The sequence below is a fragment of the Botryllus schlosseri genome, chromosome 5 (genome assembly GCF_051294905.1).
Source record: "Botryllus schlosseri isolate E-star chromosome 5, Bs_hap1, whole genome shotgun sequence".
Classification (NCBI taxonomy): Eukaryota; Metazoa; Chordata; class Ascidiacea; order Stolidobranchia; family Styelidae; genus Botryllus; species Botryllus schlosseri.
In genome coordinates this window covers 4,435,057-4,452,615 of record NC_137240.1, presented here as the reverse complement: position 1 = coordinate 4,452,615, position 17,559 = coordinate 4,435,057, and the positions used below count along the sequence as shown (strand labels likewise).

General features: G+C 40.0%; 5 long non-coding RNA genes across 5 annotated transcripts; 2 read left to right on the top strand and 3 right to left on the bottom strand.

Moving 5' to 3' along the window:
• Window positions 1-43: 43 nt before the first annotated feature.
• On the top strand, window positions 44-1,618 carry LOC145438674 (uncharacterized). Its single transcript, XR_013914996.1, has 2 exons — window positions 44-660; window positions 1,399-1,618. It is a non-coding gene; the product is annotated as an uncharacterized LOC145438674 (long non-coding RNA).
• LOC145438673 (uncharacterized) lies at window positions 1,445-2,546 on the bottom strand. The gene is made up of 2 exons (XR_013914995.1): window positions 2,236-2,546; window positions 1,445-1,768 (listed from the first exon to the last, which is right to left on the bottom strand). It is a non-coding gene; the product is annotated as an uncharacterized LOC145438673 (long non-coding RNA).
• Window positions 2,547-2,904: 358 nt separating this feature from the next.
• LOC145440033 (uncharacterized) lies at window positions 2,905-3,549 on the top strand. Its single transcript, XR_013915406.1, has 2 exons — window positions 2,905-3,058; window positions 3,302-3,549. It is a non-coding gene; the product is annotated as an uncharacterized LOC145440033 (long non-coding RNA).
• Window positions 3,550-5,108: 1,559 nt separating this feature from the next.
• Window positions 5,109-6,738, bottom strand: LOC145438671 (uncharacterized). The gene is made up of 2 exons (XR_013914993.1): window positions 5,802-6,738; window positions 5,109-5,325 (listed from the first exon to the last, which is right to left on the bottom strand). It is a non-coding gene; the product is annotated as an uncharacterized LOC145438671 (long non-coding RNA).
• A 334-nt stretch (window positions 6,739-7,072) lies between these two features.
• Window positions 7,073-8,315, bottom strand: LOC145438672 (uncharacterized). Its single transcript, XR_013914994.1, has 2 exons — window positions 7,997-8,315; window positions 7,073-7,595 (listed from the first exon to the last, which is right to left on the bottom strand). It is a non-coding gene; the product is annotated as an uncharacterized LOC145438672 (long non-coding RNA).
• Window positions 8,316-17,559: the final 9,244 nt, after the last annotated feature.

Genomic DNA, 17,559 nt, shown 5'->3' with positions numbered 1-17,559 from the left:
GTACGAGGCATAATTAAAATTCGTGGTATTTTCTAGCTGTTTAAAGGTCAACTGCATCTCAAAAATGACTTTGCCTTATTTCGTACATTATGTGGTTAGGAATATGAATAAAATAATGAAAATTGAAAATACCTTATAGTTTTCAAGTAATTTAAATTATAAATCGAAAAGTCAAAAAACGGAAACGAAACCATTCAGCCATGAAATGACGTCATGTAACTGACACAGCAGAAGTCTTGATACCTGGTTTGCATAAGGTTATCCCTGTTGCAGTGGATTTGAGTATTTCAGTGTGATCATGAAAGCTGTTAAGAAGATGAGGAATGGAGGTAGACGTTATGTCGCGTATGGCTGCTACAATACGCAATATGCGGTACTCAAAGTGTCCTTACATCGCTTTCACAAGCCATATGCCGTCAGCCGACCGGACGCCTATAGCTGATTAGCTGAACAGTGCGGAACACCGTGAAGACCAAAATTGCGCACAGAATCATATTCATGCGCGGATCACTTCCAACCATCTTGCTTCAATGAAGTATCCGAGATACACAAGCTAGTTGACTACCGAACACAGGCAACTATCGCATGTACTCCCGTCCACACTTTATTTTCACGGAGGAATACCGGTACTCCTCTAAAGCTACGTACTGTCCGAAATCGGTAAGTGAAAATGTATTGAGTCAGCTAGTACTATAAGACTGTAACCGTTTCTATTAGTATTGACTGTGGTAGTAACGAAAGTAGTTATTGTTTGCACTCAAGTATACATGTAGAATTAAGTACGGTACCGTATATGCCTTCAAAAACTTTTGAAGTGGAAGTATTCTAAAATTAAGCCACTTCACTCATTGAATGAAGTAGTGGCATTAGTTACTGTAAAGGGAGTATGTAACCAGCTGACTGCATGACCTGATGGTTACATCGCTGACCTCCTTTTATGGTTTTATGGACTCCGTGGATAATTGAAAAGGACGCGACTCGAGCCAAAACTATAGAAGTGAGATGAATTGTGACTCGGAAATTTGCCACTTGGCTACAACCCTGATAAAATCATAGACTGATGAAGCTGTAGCCTATGAGTCAGGAAGCCTACTTATCATGTAAGCAGCAAAAGCAACACGATAATACCGATGATCCATTACTATATCGTAATCTATGTCCCTCTCAAGATGTTGGCAGCTCAGCGGAGATGAGAAAGTACCAGTATCACCATAACTGTCGTAAAGTACTCTGTTAACTGTTCAAAACAACCCTTATAAGATTTCACTATATTCACAAGCCATACGCATCATTGTAGGATGCAGTTTGCAATCCTTTATTTAATGATACTTAAGAAGGAATACTGCCTTCAATCTGACTGTGTTATAACACCTTGTGATATTTTTTTGCCTTCTCCAGATTACTGCAATGAAGAAGTCAATGCACTCGTCAAAACACGACCAGGAACGGCAGAGTTCATCAATTTTATTTGAGTAGCGGCATCGTCAAAATTAGCTCGGATGATGATATTGCTGGACACAAAACCCGATATGTTTCTCTTCCTGATACAGTAGCAGTGTTGATGGATTAGTTTGTTGCATTTACTATTTTCAATAAAACTATTTTCATGCGCAATGAAGCATTTCAAAATTGAAATCCTTTGAAACTACTGGATGTGACTTTTGATCGGATGGCAGTAACGACTTGCGCAGGCAGGGTTTTCCGTGTTGTTTTCTGCAGAATCCCCATAGCAATCGGACGAAATTCCTGTGCAGTGTTTCTCAGCTTCCTGAAAAGTGTAGTGTTAGGAAATTACTTGGCAACGGACTCGCCGTTTCATCTTAATGAGGCTCATTCACTCATGCATCAAACTAGATGTTATAATTCTGTGGCCATAATCCTGTTCATATCTATAGTAAGACATCTTCAATGCATCACCATCCCAACAAGCTGATTGAAATCATGGTAATGCTGTGATTCACTCTTATTCTGTCAGCACAAACTCTCCCTGATAGTTGGCATTTAAGCTGGCAACCTCCATATTAACACCTGTGATTGATTGTAGCAAGATTCCTAATTGAAACGAAGTAATCCACCAAATTATACATAGGCCGCTACCATACTGCATTTCATTTAGCTTTTACGCTGATCACACTACAGATTACCAACCGACCCATCATACGAAGCTGATAGGGGTTCCACTGATGTGGGATCGAGCGAATCACCACCTGAAGCGCGTCCGCATTTCATACTTACATTCAAGTACTCAGATTCAGTTTTAACACCATACAAGCGAGTCCTTCGCCATACAACTAACTCAAATATTCGCCCAGCGTCTTGGCGAACACACAATCACACATATCCCCTGTGGTGAGAATAGAGATGTCATGTACTTGACGTCACAATGCACATTCTGCTTTTTCTGTAAACATGCCAATATTGCGACTTTCAGTCAAAATTACGGCAATTTCCGATTGAGTAGAAACACGGAAAGTCGGTAATTTAGGTATAAAATAAAGTTCTGAACATGATTCCGCAAAGTTGTCTATAGAGATGCAGTTGACCTTTAAATACAGAGTGAGTCCCTATATAATTTGAATCGAGGAACGAATATATACGGGAAGAAGGCGCTGTATTGCTCACGCATATACATCTGGTAAACTGCGCAAGTAGCGGTATAGCGCAGTCTCTAATTATGAGCCAAAAAACATGATAAAATAGGAACCTCGGAAACTTGAAACAAATTGATATGATGCAACATCACTACGCACCTACGCATCCATGATACACCATTTAAGCCTGCCCCAATTGTTGATGAGTAATATATACGTATAAACGATAATCGTTCGATTTAAATCATACAAGCGCGTTGGTTATATCAGCTCTGGGCACTATGAGTAGTTTATAGGACAGGGATACATTGCTATTAGTAGGACGATTTTTTTTACCTAAACATCGGAAGATTTTGACCTAGTGAGATTTGAGCAAAGGGTGGAGCGAAGCTTTGTTGTGATTGAAGAAAGTGGACACGATCGTTGAAGATTCCCAGGAATGCTGAATGGAATACGCATCTTAAAAGGTAATACAGTACTACATAGTATTTGTTACCGTGAATAGCTGACTCTGCACACCAGCCCTCGATGACTTAGATTTCATATTGATATATTTCATTCGCCGCATTCTCTGTTCTATTTTGGGATATTTGTCGACTTATATAGTGACCTCATACTCCGCTGCGGAGGAGTTGAAACTGTTGGCTTGGTAATGTCATTTTCGGGCCATAGCATAGATATGTTTTCATCCACGCATGAATTCTTTTTAGTGGAACTGCAAGATACTACTTACACAGAAGGAATGAGAACGAGAAAAAGAAACAATTGGAAGTTTGGCCGGTGGTGGAATTAATTCACGTTTTCTGGAGACCGCTCGTGTTACTGCATGTCTCCTAAAGAAGAATTAGACCTCCAGCAGCAATATTTTTCCATCGATAACCACTTCATCGTGATATCATGAATGAATATACAGTTTGTTCCAATGTCGTTTTGGGGATGTGAAGAAAATGTTGCGATATTTTTGCATCGGGTTGCTTTGCGATAGGTATGGATGTACGTGAATTTACAAGCTGGTATGTAATCCTGATTTACAGGGACAGCATGTAAGTAGGTAGGCGGTAAAATGACAGTCTCGATCGCAAATGTACAGGAGAACATGTAGATTAGATATACCGGAGGTGACTGTAACATTACAGTCTAGCGTGTAAAGTGAGATTACCGGACGAGTGTAAGTTAAATTTACATTCACTAACGGTAATGTTAGATTACCACGAAATGTCTGGCTACCGTGCTTCCAAACATTTCGCGGTAAATCGAGGTTTTTATTTTTTACAGTGAGTACAATTCTTACATTATGTGGGAAAACACCTGATTTGAATACGTTAGGTCAAAATTTGGTCAAAATGAAGTTTTTTAAGGTCAAAAAATAGCAAAATTTTGATTTTTTAGGTCAAAATCTTCCGATGTTTAGGTAAAAAAAATCGTCCTACTAATAGCAATGTATCCCTGTCCTATAAACTACTCATAGTGCCCAGAGCTGATATAACCAACGCGCTTGTATGATTTAAATCGAACGATTATCGTTTATACGTATATATTACTCATCAACAATTGGGGCAGGCTTAAATGGTGTATCATGGATGCGTAGGTGCGTAGTGATGTTGCATCATATCAATTTGTTTCAAGTTTCCGAGGTTCCTATTTTATCATGTTTTTTGGCTCATAATTAGAGACTGCGCTATACCGCTACTTGCGCAGTTTACCAGATGTATATGCGTGAGCAATACAGCGCCTTCTTCCCGTATATATTCGTTCCTCGATTCAAATTATATAGGGACTCACTCTGTATTTAAAGGTCAACTGCATCTCTATAGACAACTTTGCGGAATCATGTTCAGAACTTTATTTTATACCTAAATTACCGACTTTCCGTGTTTCTACTCAATCGGAAATTGCCGTAATTTTGACTGAAAGTCGCAATATTGGCATGTTTACAGAAAAAGCAGAATGTGCATTGTGACGTCAAGTACATGACATCTCTATTCTCACCACAGGGGATATGTGTGATTGTGTGTTCGCCAAGACGCTGGGCGAATATTTGAGTTAGTTGTATGGCGAAGGACTCGCTTGTATGGTGTTAAAACTGAATCTGAGTACTTGAATGTAAGTATGAAATGCGGACGCGCTTCAGGTGGTGATTCGCTCGATCCCACATCAGTGCACTGTAAAAAATAAAAACCTCGATTTACCGCGAAATGTTTGGAAGCACGGTAGCCAGACATTTCGCGGTAATCTAACATTACCGTTAGTCAATGTAAATTTAACTTACACTCGTCCGGTAATCTCACTTTACACGCCAGACTGTAATGTTACAGTCACCTCCGGTATATCTAATCTACATGTTCTCCTGTAGATTTGCGATCGAGACTGTCATTTTACCGCCTACCTACCTAGTACCTACATGCTGTCCCTGTAAATCAGGATTACATACCAGCTTGTAAATTCACGTACATCCATACCTATCGCAAAGCAACCCGATGCAAAAATATCGCAACATTTTCTTCACATCCCCAAAACGACATTGGAACAAACTGTATATTCATTCATGATATCACGATGAAGTGGTTATCGATGGAATAATATTGCTGCTGGAGGTCTAATTCTTCTTTAGGAGACATGCAGTAACACGAGTGGTCTCAAGAAAACGTGAATTAATTCCACCACCGGCCAAACTTCCAATTGTTTCTTTTTCTCGTTCTCATTCCTTCTGTGTAAGTAGTATCTTGCAGTTCCACTAAAAAGAATTCATGCGTAAGTCGCTATATAAAGCAAAGTTCCTAACCTGGATAGTGGACATGACATTATAAAGACTAACACAAATAGGCTAACAAAAATATAACATGTTTTGAAGTACCGGTACTGGCACATTGTGTGATGACGGCTCCGCCTTTTACATGATATAGCAGAGATTCATGACTTTATCTCTGTATTGAAGCAAAAGGCTCCTAATTTAAGGTGGCATGTGTGGCAAACAAATCCAGCAGTGGATGAAAACATATCTATGCTATGGCCCGAAAATGACATTACCAAGACAACAGTTTCAACTCCTCCGCAGCGGAGTATGTGGTCACTGTATAAGTCGACAAATATCCCAAAATAGAACAGAGAATGCGGCGAACGAAATATATCAATCATGAAATCCAAGTCATCGAGGGCTGGTGTGCAGAGTCAGATATTCACGGTAACAAATACTATGTAGTACTGTATTACCTTTTAAGATGCGTATTCCATTCGGCATTCCTAGGAATCTTCAACGATCGTGTCCACTTTCTTCAAGCACAACAAGCTTCGCTCCACCCTTTGCTCAAATCTCACTAATGGAATGGCCACTGGCCAGACGACACTCGGACGATTTCGAAATAAATGGTATTCATCCGCTGACACATGACACCAATAATATTTACTGGCCGCGTTATAATATTTGATCCGGGTCGTTTTTTCCATACAGAAACATTTATCATTGCATATAGTCCCTTTTTTCATCTAATTTCGTATAAATTGATATATATTCCATGTGTTGTTCACTACTTACTGTACTTTCCTAACCAGACGCTGCTTGTGATGTCACAGTTGTGCGTTGGTTGTTTACTACAAATCTCAGAAAAAGCAGTCACCTAATGTAACCTATTACAGGTCGTCTTGTCCGCCATTAACAAATGGTCAGCTGAGCATGCGGTGCTGATATTTCTAGTTTCCCCGAGCAATATTATACATCCTGAACTAATTTTCTAACTTATCAGCCTTATCCGTGACAACGAATGTAGCCAGCGAGACTAGCCGTACAGCCATTGCCTTATAATATAATATGGCTACGGTGTACCACATTAGCTACGATTGTCAGTTATTTCTTGTACCCTACAAAACCTAAATTGATACTAGGGCCAACAATTTCGGTATGACAGACCCCAGTGTCGCAAACGAGGGTCAATCAGGTCAAATCACCTCTAGAATGATATATCAGTAACATTCAGTTCTACGTATACATTGGCTGCAGCGATTTTGAAGCTAATCAATTTTGCCAATAGCCCGGTAAAGTGCAGTAACGAGTAACTGTCAGTAATTTTGCGAAGAAATTCTGGTAACTTACTTTACAGCTATATTGAGGTAATATTACATATCAAAATGTAAAATGACAAGCTACGCACAGTAATTGGCTGCGACCGGTAATTCGTGATAAAATTTACAGAGATTTCCCAGTAAATCTACCAGATTTTTTACAGTGTGGAACCCCTATCAGCTTCGTATGATGGGTCGGTTGGTAATCTGTAGTGTGATCAGCGTAAAAGCTAAATGAAATGCAGTATGGTAGCGGCCTATGTATAATTTGGTGGATTACTTCGTTTCAATTAGGAATCTTGCTACAATCAATCACAGGTGTTAATATGGAGGTTGCCAGCTTAAATGCCAACTATCAGGGAGAGTTTGTGCTGACAGAATAAGAGTGAATCACAGCATTACCATGATTTCAATCAGCTTGTTGGGATGGTGATGCATTGAAGATGTCTTACTATAGATATGAACAGGATTATGGCCACAGAATTATAACATCTAGTTTGATGCATGAGTGAATGAGCCTCATTAAGATGAAACGGCGAGTCCGTTGCCAAGTAATTTCCTAACACTACACTTTTCAGGAAGCTGAGAAACACTGCACAGGAATTTCGTCCGATTGCTATGGGGATTCTGCAGAAAACAACACGGAAAACCCTGCCTGCGCAAGTCGTTACTGCCATCCGATCAAAAGTCACATCCAGTAGTTTCAAAGGATTTCAATTTTGAAATGCTTCATTGCGCATGAAAATAGTTTTATTGAAAATAGTAAATGCAACAAACTAATCCATCAACACTGCTACTGTATCAGGAAGAGAAACATATCGGGTTTTGTGTCCAGCAATATCATCATCCGAGCTAATTTTGACGATGCCGCTACTCAAATAAAATTGATGAACTCTGCCGTTCCTGGTCGTGTTTTGACGAGTGCATTGACTTCTTCATTGCAGTAATCTGGAGAAGGCAAAAAAATATCACAAGGTGTTATAACACAGTCAGATTGAAGGCAGTATTCCTTCTCAAGTATCATTAAATAAAGGATTGCAAACTGCATCCTACAATGATGCGTATGGCTTGTGAATATAGTGAAATCTTATAAGGGTTGTTTTGAACAGTTAACAGAGTACTTTACGACAGTTATGGTGATACTGGTACTTTCTCATCTCCGCTGAGCTGCCAACATCTTGAGAGGGACATAGATTACGATATAGTAATGGATCATCGGTATTATCGTGTTGCTTTTGCTGCTTACATGATAAGTAGGCTTCCTGACTCATAGGCTACAGCTTCATCAGTCTATGATTTTATCAGGGTTGTAGCCAAGTGGCAAATTTCCGAGTCACAATTCATCTCACTTCTATAGTTTTGGCTCGAGTCGCGTCCTTTTCAATTATCCACGGAGTCCATAAAACCATAAAAGGAGGTCAGCGATGTAACCATCAGGTCATGCAGTCAGCTGGTTACATACTCCCTTTTCAGTAACTAATGCCACTACTTCATTCAATGAGTGAAGTGGCTTAATTTTAGAATACTTCCACTTCAAAAGTTTTTGAAGGCATATACGGTACCGTACTTAATTCTACATGTATACTTGAGTGCAAACAATAACTACTTTCGTTACTACCACAGTCAATACTAATAGAAACGGTTACAGTCTTATAGTACTAGCTGACTCAATACAGTACAGTAAGTAGTGAACAACACATGGAATATATATCAATTTATACGAAATTAGATGAAAAAAGGGACTATATGCAATGATAAATGTTTCTGTATGGAAAAAACGACCCAGATCAAACATTATAACGTGGCCAGTAAATATTATTGGTGTCATGTGTCAGCGGATGAATACCATTTATTTCGAAATCGTTCGAGTGTCGTCTGGCCAGTGGCCAGTGGCCAGTGGCCAGTGGCCATACTTTCCTGCATTCTCGGGTAGACAGTGTATGTCCCTACTAAGTAGCTTGGCAAGAATGGAGAAAGAACGTTCAACAGCAGCAGTTGTTGGCTGACAACACTGAAGTTGTGCGTATACTGCTGGTGACAAACTGTGTTGCTTCATTCTGACATTCCGTTTACATCATATTTTTATCATGCGCTTCTTGATATAAGAGCCATGCAATGCCCACGCAGTCTTGCATCAGTTAGGATATTGTGGTACGGTAAGCATAACACCATGTCAACCTATTTGTTTCATTGGAATGTTTATGATTCACAATGAGCAGAGAATGGGCCGTCTACAACAGTAGGCCTGTAAAGTAGGCAACAAGCAGTAAAATGTCAAATGATAAGTGCAACGACAGTGCAAAATCTACGATACAAACGAAATGCGGATTGCAAAAACATTTTGACTTTGTTAACAATTTTGAATTTTTGTTGACCTAACGCTACAATTTTGACAAAATTTTGACTTTTTTGACATGTTAAATAAAAATCGCCCTAACTATTAGATTACGTTACTACGCTCCGATCACTGCGTTTGTGATCAATTTATTTGAGATATAACAATGGGGGCTCGGTAAAACGATCAATCATTGATTGATTGGTTGCTCTCACAGCTCACGCCAGCGTATCGCTAACAAGTCGAACTTATAAAAGATACAGCGATTTAGTCGACACCGATTACTTGATGTCTTGAAATTGACTCGTAAATTTTGCTTCGAGTATCAAGTAACATTTTTGCAAAGTGACTCGAGTCTAGTCAAGTCATACGAAAAAGTTTACTCCAGTCATCCCAACACTAGTATGTATGTATGTATGTATGCGTAATTGGAAATCGTACGTACAATTGCGAATGGTTTTTTCACCATGCCATTTCAGTTTGGGCATAGAATATTTTAATGTTAGACTTCTCTGCCAGGTATACTGTCATCTGACCACATCATATCCTTTCATTGTATTCTTGAGGTTATAACTGATGACCAGATTTGAAATGTTCACACCCGGAAAGTAACACTGGAAAGCATGTAGCTTTTTGTAGCCCATGGACGTTTGTACGAGTACATCACGTGATCAAATCACTGGAATGCGTCCGTGTACGTTAGAATGAGCCGCATCAAGCAGCAATTGCTTGTAATCCATGCATTAACGTCAATGTCACCTATTGAGTCATGAGTTGATTTGCACTATCAAGCATAACGCATTGCTGACGAAACATGCAGAGAATGGTCCGAAGTTGAAATGCAAAGAATTTCAACCGAGGATGTTATATTGACGTGAAAAATTGTAACGCGTGAAAAAGGTTCGTAGTGTAGAACCTAACCTACCAAGGCTCATTTGCGAACTTGAGCCTATAAATTTCTGAGGTTCACGCACAGAACGCTAACGTGAATCTCACGTTCACACCATTCCTAATATTTAACTTTACATAATTTACATCATATAGTAACAAAATTTCATCTTCAATTTCTATGTTACCACTAATGTCGCGAGGGAAGTAAGAATGGTTTGCGTTAGTTCATCAGTAATTTTGTGTTCACTACATCGAAATAAATGCATAATGTCATGTTATTGTTAAAATATTTCTCCAGGTGATTGTAGGTTTACTGATGGAACCTGCGTCATGGAACTGCTGTTTCAAATACTGTCAGGTTTCATATATTTCCAGAAACGCACTACACCAGGGGCGGGCAACATGGGGCCCGCGGGTCGAATCCGGCCCGTGACGGGACTTTGAGCGGCCTGCAGAGAATTTCTACTCTGAAAGTGAAGTTATAATCTGAAAGTATCGGAAAATTTTATGCATCACGGAATGAATCCGAGTTTCGCAAACTGAGTAAGATGGCCATGAAACTATTGCGAGCAAACATTTTCAACCCTGAACATTATCAAGACCAGACATGGGGTGATTACTTCATGAATGTAATCGATTGCGATTACGATTACTTCTGAATGACGCGATTACGATTACGATTACGATTACAGCAAAATCAGGAAGTAGTCGATTACGATTACGATTACATTGGAAAAGTAATCACGATTACTCACGATTACATTTATTTTGCATCTTAGAAGCTATGTTGGAAGACAATATATGGATTGCGCTGAAAAGGCCTAATGAGATAACAAACTCCCTTTAAAAAAGATGCGTCATTTGTTTGTTACGTCATAATGTATCCATTGCCCATTTTCATAGAGGTCAATTTATCGCGCCCAACGATTTGCATTCTTGCCAGGGCAATAACTGCCGCACCCCAAATTTCCCAATAGGGTGGAGAGCGAGCTCGAAGGAGACTCAAAAAGTATTTCGTAAACCAACATAAGTTAGAGTATTTTCGAGAGATCTAATTAACTTGAAAATCCTCTCTAGATCAATGATTGCCAACTTGCGGCTCCCCTTGACGTTGGAAAATCCAACAAAAATAATAAAACAATCAATCTATAACAAAAAAAATTATATTCAAAAATTTCACTTGCTTTGCTTGGAATCTGGAGTTTATAATTTAGGGTGAAGACCAATTGCTTTGGTGTCGAGTAGCGATTCTCTACTCAGCAATGATTTCGTTACTCAACTCACGTCAAAAAGTATGCTCACACTCAAATGCGTCTGGATCGGCACTCAAATTTAAGTCTGCTCATCACCAGACTTAATTAAGTGCAGGCGGTGTTACAACACGTTTTACAACGCTATCTGACCAGCAAACCAATGAATTATTTGACTTGATTGTTAAGTTCAACGGCAGCATTGAATGAATGCTTTTTAACCATGATGAAAATGTTTTCAAGTCCTATTGTATAGGTAATGTGGCCACTGACCCTAGTACTTTACAACTTGAGTTGCTAGACATGCACTCAGATATAAAGACATGACAATTTGTTTATGCGTCTCACGAAAGTTTTTCGTTTAGTCTGCTACGGTTGAGCCACTACAATATCTTTTGATTATATAACAAACCGGAGGTCACGATTTAACAATATACACTAAAGTAATTATAACAAGAAACCAGTGGTAATAATTATGAATTAAGTTGCCCCAGCTCTACAGGTAGGTAATTGTGTGGCGAGATAGCGCAGTGGTATAATCCACGGCTGCAACACCAATGGGTTGCGGGTTCGAGTCTGAACAATGTTGACTTTGGAATTCCTACTAAAGTGTTGGAGGTTTATCTAGGCTCCTCCTCGCCGCCTCATCCACGTAAGCGGCGTCTTACAAAAAGCTTAGAAGTGGGCCGTGCTACAAGTCGGCAGATACGGAATCGAAAATGCATGAAATCGGCCTGGTGTAAATGTCTGTGGTAGACGACAAACACCATGATTACCTCAAACAAATAAACTCTACAGGTATATCTGACCATCGCGGGCTGAGAGAGGATTAAAAATTAATAGTAATATATTGCAATTACTAAATTTCTTGACGAAATTCAATCTTCAACATGAGATTACCGCCCTCGGGGGCCAAAGACCAACGTTTGGACTGGGAGACGAATTGCTGTTTTGGTCCTGGTACCAGCTACAAACCACGCTAACATGATAGATAAGCCCATGACCATGGCGGCAGGTCCCAATGTTGAATAAATAATTATGAAATTACGATAGGCGCCCGTTTCAAGTAGAGTCATATGAGAATAAGACGAAGCGAACATAAAATTCTGCCTTCAACTTAATACCCGGTACAGATATTGCACTGCAAGCTATGCCGTTACGAGAAATGGCAAAACGGTTCGCTTATGATATATATATATATCACCAGCTGTTGATTTTTAGTGCTTCGTTGTGGAAACCGCAATGTTTTATTTGACGAGTACAAAATTTCAAATCTTTGTCCGGTGTACGGGTACGTACGTATACTGGATAGGCCTACTGCCCGCCAAGCAGCAACGGTCAAACTGCGTTTAACTAAGCATAAGCATAACCAAACATCAACACATAAGTTACTATTTTAAACTATGGGCAGAGCGGAGATAAATTATACTGCTGCGAGGTAGTGGCGTGACGTGGAACGCGTTGATAACCTGATATACAGCACGGCGGGTGTTCTTACAATCAGACTAATGGAGGACGTAGGTACATCGAATCTATTTACTGTGGATACTTCTTACACAATGACGCGCAAAGCTATAGGCTGCTTCTGACGTAATAATGAGCAGTGGCGTTTAAAAATCAGGCGTTTGTGCTGTCACGAACCTGGTATAACATCTTTTCCTTGTTCACGAATGTTCAGTTTATGTCATAGTCCTTGTACAAATAAAAAGTAATCGTTCTTTTACTGAGAAATCGATTAGATATGGGAAGTAGTCGACTACGATTACGATTACTTCGGAATTTTTCCGAATGTAATCGATTGCGATTACGATTACTTGAAAATGCTGTAATCGTCGTAATCTATTACGATTACTAATCACGATTACCTCATGTCTGATCAAGACAAGGCTGCGTTCCAATATAACTGATGTTCCCGTGCAGCCTTTGCTAAGGGTTTCTACATACGACATGCACCCAGAGTTCAAAGAACTTGTTGATGAATTTGATCGACCACAGATGTCTGATTGACTTCAACAGATATTGAAGTGCACCGGCTATAATATATTCATTCAATACTATTTTTGGTCTTTAAGCATTAAGCTTCAAGTTTACATTAAATACGATTTATTCCTTGTATAGGTGGATAAATACGCGAATAATGTATCGATTATGTATTCCGGCCCGCCTAGAACTTTATTAAGTTGCCCGCCCCTGCACTACACCGTAAAAAGAAAACTTGTAGAACAGTGTTTCCCAACCTGTGGTACGCGTGCCACTAGTGGTACGCGAAGGTCTTCCAGGTGGTACGCGAGTAGATTCTATTTTTTTCGGCTGAAGAGTTATAAGCTCAGGTTGGGTTGATTTGGAGTTATTTGAAGCCGTCTTCGTCGTGGGTAGGAGAAATCCCCCCAATGACGGCCTATACGGGGAAGAGATCAAGTCGTAAAGCATTGGGATTCTTATCTAACCCAATTCCGTTTTAATATATTGACCCCAAGAATTCCAAATGGACCCTCTAAAGAAAACATATAATTCGCCTTGAATGGGCTGTTCATTTTCAACACGGTGGAATCATTTTGACGGCCTTAGGCGCACGTAACTTACGTGGGTGGTGCGTGAGCACTGCATAAAAGCTCGAAATGGTACGTGGGTGCGAAAAGGTTGGGAACCACTGTTGTAGAACGTATACTACAACTGTAACAACACACTGATATATTTGCGTTACCATGACCCGAAGAAGTGCCAACGAAACATCTTTTAACTAAATTACATACATTATCTAGTTGCACAAATATTGAAAGATGTGCAGTGCACAGTGATTAAGCACTCACTAGTTTCATTTTAATTTCCAGGGACCTGAAGACTTTGATTAGAACACTCACATACATGATGGGACGGTCGCGGCTGCCTGGGACGAACGTCAAATCGATATATCGTATCACTAGTAATAAAATTGCGTGAACTTTTAGATACAGAAATTATTTCGATTTGATCAATCTTTCGAGAGTTTAATCTTTCGTCATGACAATCATTAACGGGGTTTTATAAATAATAATATTACACCTATTTAATCCTGAGCTTGTTTTCACGTGCTTTTACTTCGAATATAGTCAGATATTTGGTAACGCCATGTGTAACCGAGTCTTTGCATGATTAAGGAAGCCGTACGTTGTTAATTAGCTTTACGCTATAATAATTGTACGCATTGGGATATTGTTCTAATGGAAAGCCCAAAGTTCATACTTGGATTAGTACTGCATATGTATATTTTCTCGTCCATCGGTAAGTAATAAATTTTATACATGCATGTTGGTGTAACTTTCATCATCGACTCTGTATGGTAAACGAGTACTGTGCTATTAAATTTCCAGGGGCTACAAATTGCACCAACTCGTCTATTCCGAGTGAGGTGGTACTTGACTGCAACATCACAGGGTCCGAAGGGAGATGTTCCTTAAGTTGTGCAGCGGGCTATACTGTAAGTAACGGCACATCGCGAAATGTAGCATGCAACGGTGACGGTACCTGGAGTACTGATCTAAGAAGCGCTTGCAAAGGTAAATATAGGTAGATATTTTGACGTAGTGTCAATTCCTCGAAAAGACCATGACTACAGAGTTTCATTTATTATACCCAATCGATAGTGAAAGGTTCGAAAACTCAAGGATGCATGCCAGATCGGTCTGAATATCAACATGGATGGGTTCGTGCTCAGGCGCGCTTGAAAATGAATTCAATATTTCGCTGACCTTGACTATCTTCAAGATCGATATGATGTATTTAATATTTATTTATAGCGCCAGTTTTTATCTCCTCAATGGTTGCGAACCCTTCGTAACCGCGGTTTCCCTGTATCATTGACATATCTCGTGCTCCGTTATATTTTTGCTGCGACGTTATTGTCGCTTGGTAATGTTATTAGCAGGGGATTGCGAAAGATATCATTCTCGATACAAAATCGGCTCGTTTCCGACTGGAATGTAATCATGTCTGATCTTTACAACAGGTAACTCGTAAGCAAATCAACGTCTTGTAATTTTCAAAGATTACCGTAGGATAACATGGTGTCCATATACCGTCCCATCAACTTCGATACATCATATATAGCAGTGGTCGGGAACCTATGGCTCTTTTGGGCTCTTTGACAAATTTTTAACTTTTAACGTAATTTATCAATATTGCAGCAACTTGTTTGTAAATTTTCATGATGACCGGAATAATTATTCTCGTTGCAGCATAAACATGTTTTTGAGAGGTCAAGACAGTGGGGTAACCTGGGTTAGGGGCTCGTACCCCCATTTCAAAATCCTCAAATTTAAGTTGCTGTCGCGCCGGCGACTAATATCACTGGCAAATTCGATCTACCCGTCATCGCGCGACTCTAAATTGGATTGCACGATACCTTGATCGATACCTTAACATGGCGACGCTTGTAGGACAATGTTGTTTTCAAATACACATTGTCTTCCTGATCTATGCCGATAAATAAACTTCCTTGGAAGTGACATTAACAATTACAAATTCAAATTAAAAACAACGCCATAGCGATCCAAGTTCTTGATTGGTAACGTCAGTAGCTTTCTAGGACCGCCGTAAAATGTAGGCATGTAGTGTTATGTTACGCCGAATGCTTTAGAAGTCGATCAATATTTAGATTTTCGGAATCAGCGCGAAAATTTCATTTGAATAATGTCAGTGATGATAAATTCTAAGGTATTTACGATGAGTTGCGCTATCACAGGTGCGGCTTGGCCCGTCTGTGCCTCATCTGTGCGTTATCTCTCCTTTCTCGCTTTATTTTCGAATAATAAATATGAAAATTCCGTAACTTTGGGAATAGAAATGTTTAAAATCGATTCATTCATAAACATCGATTAAAAATACTAATAATCATTGAAGGTCTCGCAATTCTCTCTCGCTCATCCCTGACGACATGTGAGGCACTGCCAGGGTTGTAACCAAGTCACAAGGCTCCGAGTCACAAGTCAATCTCACTTTTATATTTTTGACTCGAGTCAAGTCGAGTCATTTTCAATTCCCACCGAGTCAAGTCCGAGTCCAAGTCAGCGAACAGAGGATCGAGTCCGAGTCATTGTATTATGACTCGAGTCCGAGTCCAAGTCATTGTGTTGACTGCTCAGTTTCCAATTAAAGTCTTCCTAAACCCACTTTTTTAACTCTGCTTGGTGATATTGAATGGTTCGCATTTATAATACATCAATTTTCCTCACTTTTAGCAGTTTCTGGTCGCATTTTCAAGCACCAGTACCAACAAACGAAATCCCAATAATGTGTTGGCTTCGAAATTACAATGAAATGTCGGTCTTGGCCGTCTGAATCTCGAGTCAATGACTTGCTTCGAGTCATGCGCAATGACTCGAGTCCAAGACGAGTCAATACACAGATTGACTCGAGTCGAGTCGAGTCATTTCCGTATTTTGAGAAAATGACTCGAGTCGAGTCGAGTCATCCGAAAATCGTGACTCGAGTCTGACTCGAGTCATTACAACCCTGGGCACTGCCGCACTTTCCTCCCGTAACCTCACGTCACAGACGTATCACACCCTGCAGTGGGTATTGTACTGCTGTTCTGTTGTAGTTTGGCTCCACCTACGCATGTCGCATGTGGGCAGAAAAATATGGCGCTGATTACCAATCCCATATATTAGTGCTATCAATACGTCACGAATTTTCAATTGTGACGTAACAGTTGATTGGCATGTATGGCTCTTTGGAAGTTACAATTGGAAATATTGGGCCAATATGGCTCTTCGGTCGCAAAAGGTTCCCGACCACTGATATATAGGCATCAGGAGAGGGAAACTTCTCCAGTCGGCGGACCGGATTGCTGAATTAATACATTATACGCCTATTTATCCACATATGCAAGGAATAAATCGTACTATATGAATGTATATTAACGACAGCAATGTCATTTCAAAGGCATTTCTCGCCGATAATGACGAAAACAATGTGGACTTGAGAACAGCATTCTCATACAGCCGCCGCCATTTCTGCTGCTCTCTGATCAATCAACACACGCCACACGGTGCAATCCGTAATTAAGATTTCCCGACTGGGCCGCGGGCCACATTATAATGTAAGACAAAATCCCGTCGCGGGCCGTATATTGCCCGCCCGTGGCATACATTGTACAATGTGCAAGGTGCATACATCTCGAATGTCATGCACTTTGCGTTCACACACCGTTGATTTCTAATTCTTAATATTTCAGCTGTCACCTGTGCGGGTTACCCTGTAGGTATACATGGCGGTGTTGTGGAGGATGACTGCTATGACAAACCGTATAATACTCACTGCCTGATCTCCGGGGGTTCCGGATACTATATTTATGGAGCCCGGGAAGCTGTTTGTCAGGACGCTGACAATTCTACGGATGAAAATAGTGAAGGTGTCTGGAATATCACATGTCCAGACTGCTCAGGTCCTAGAATTT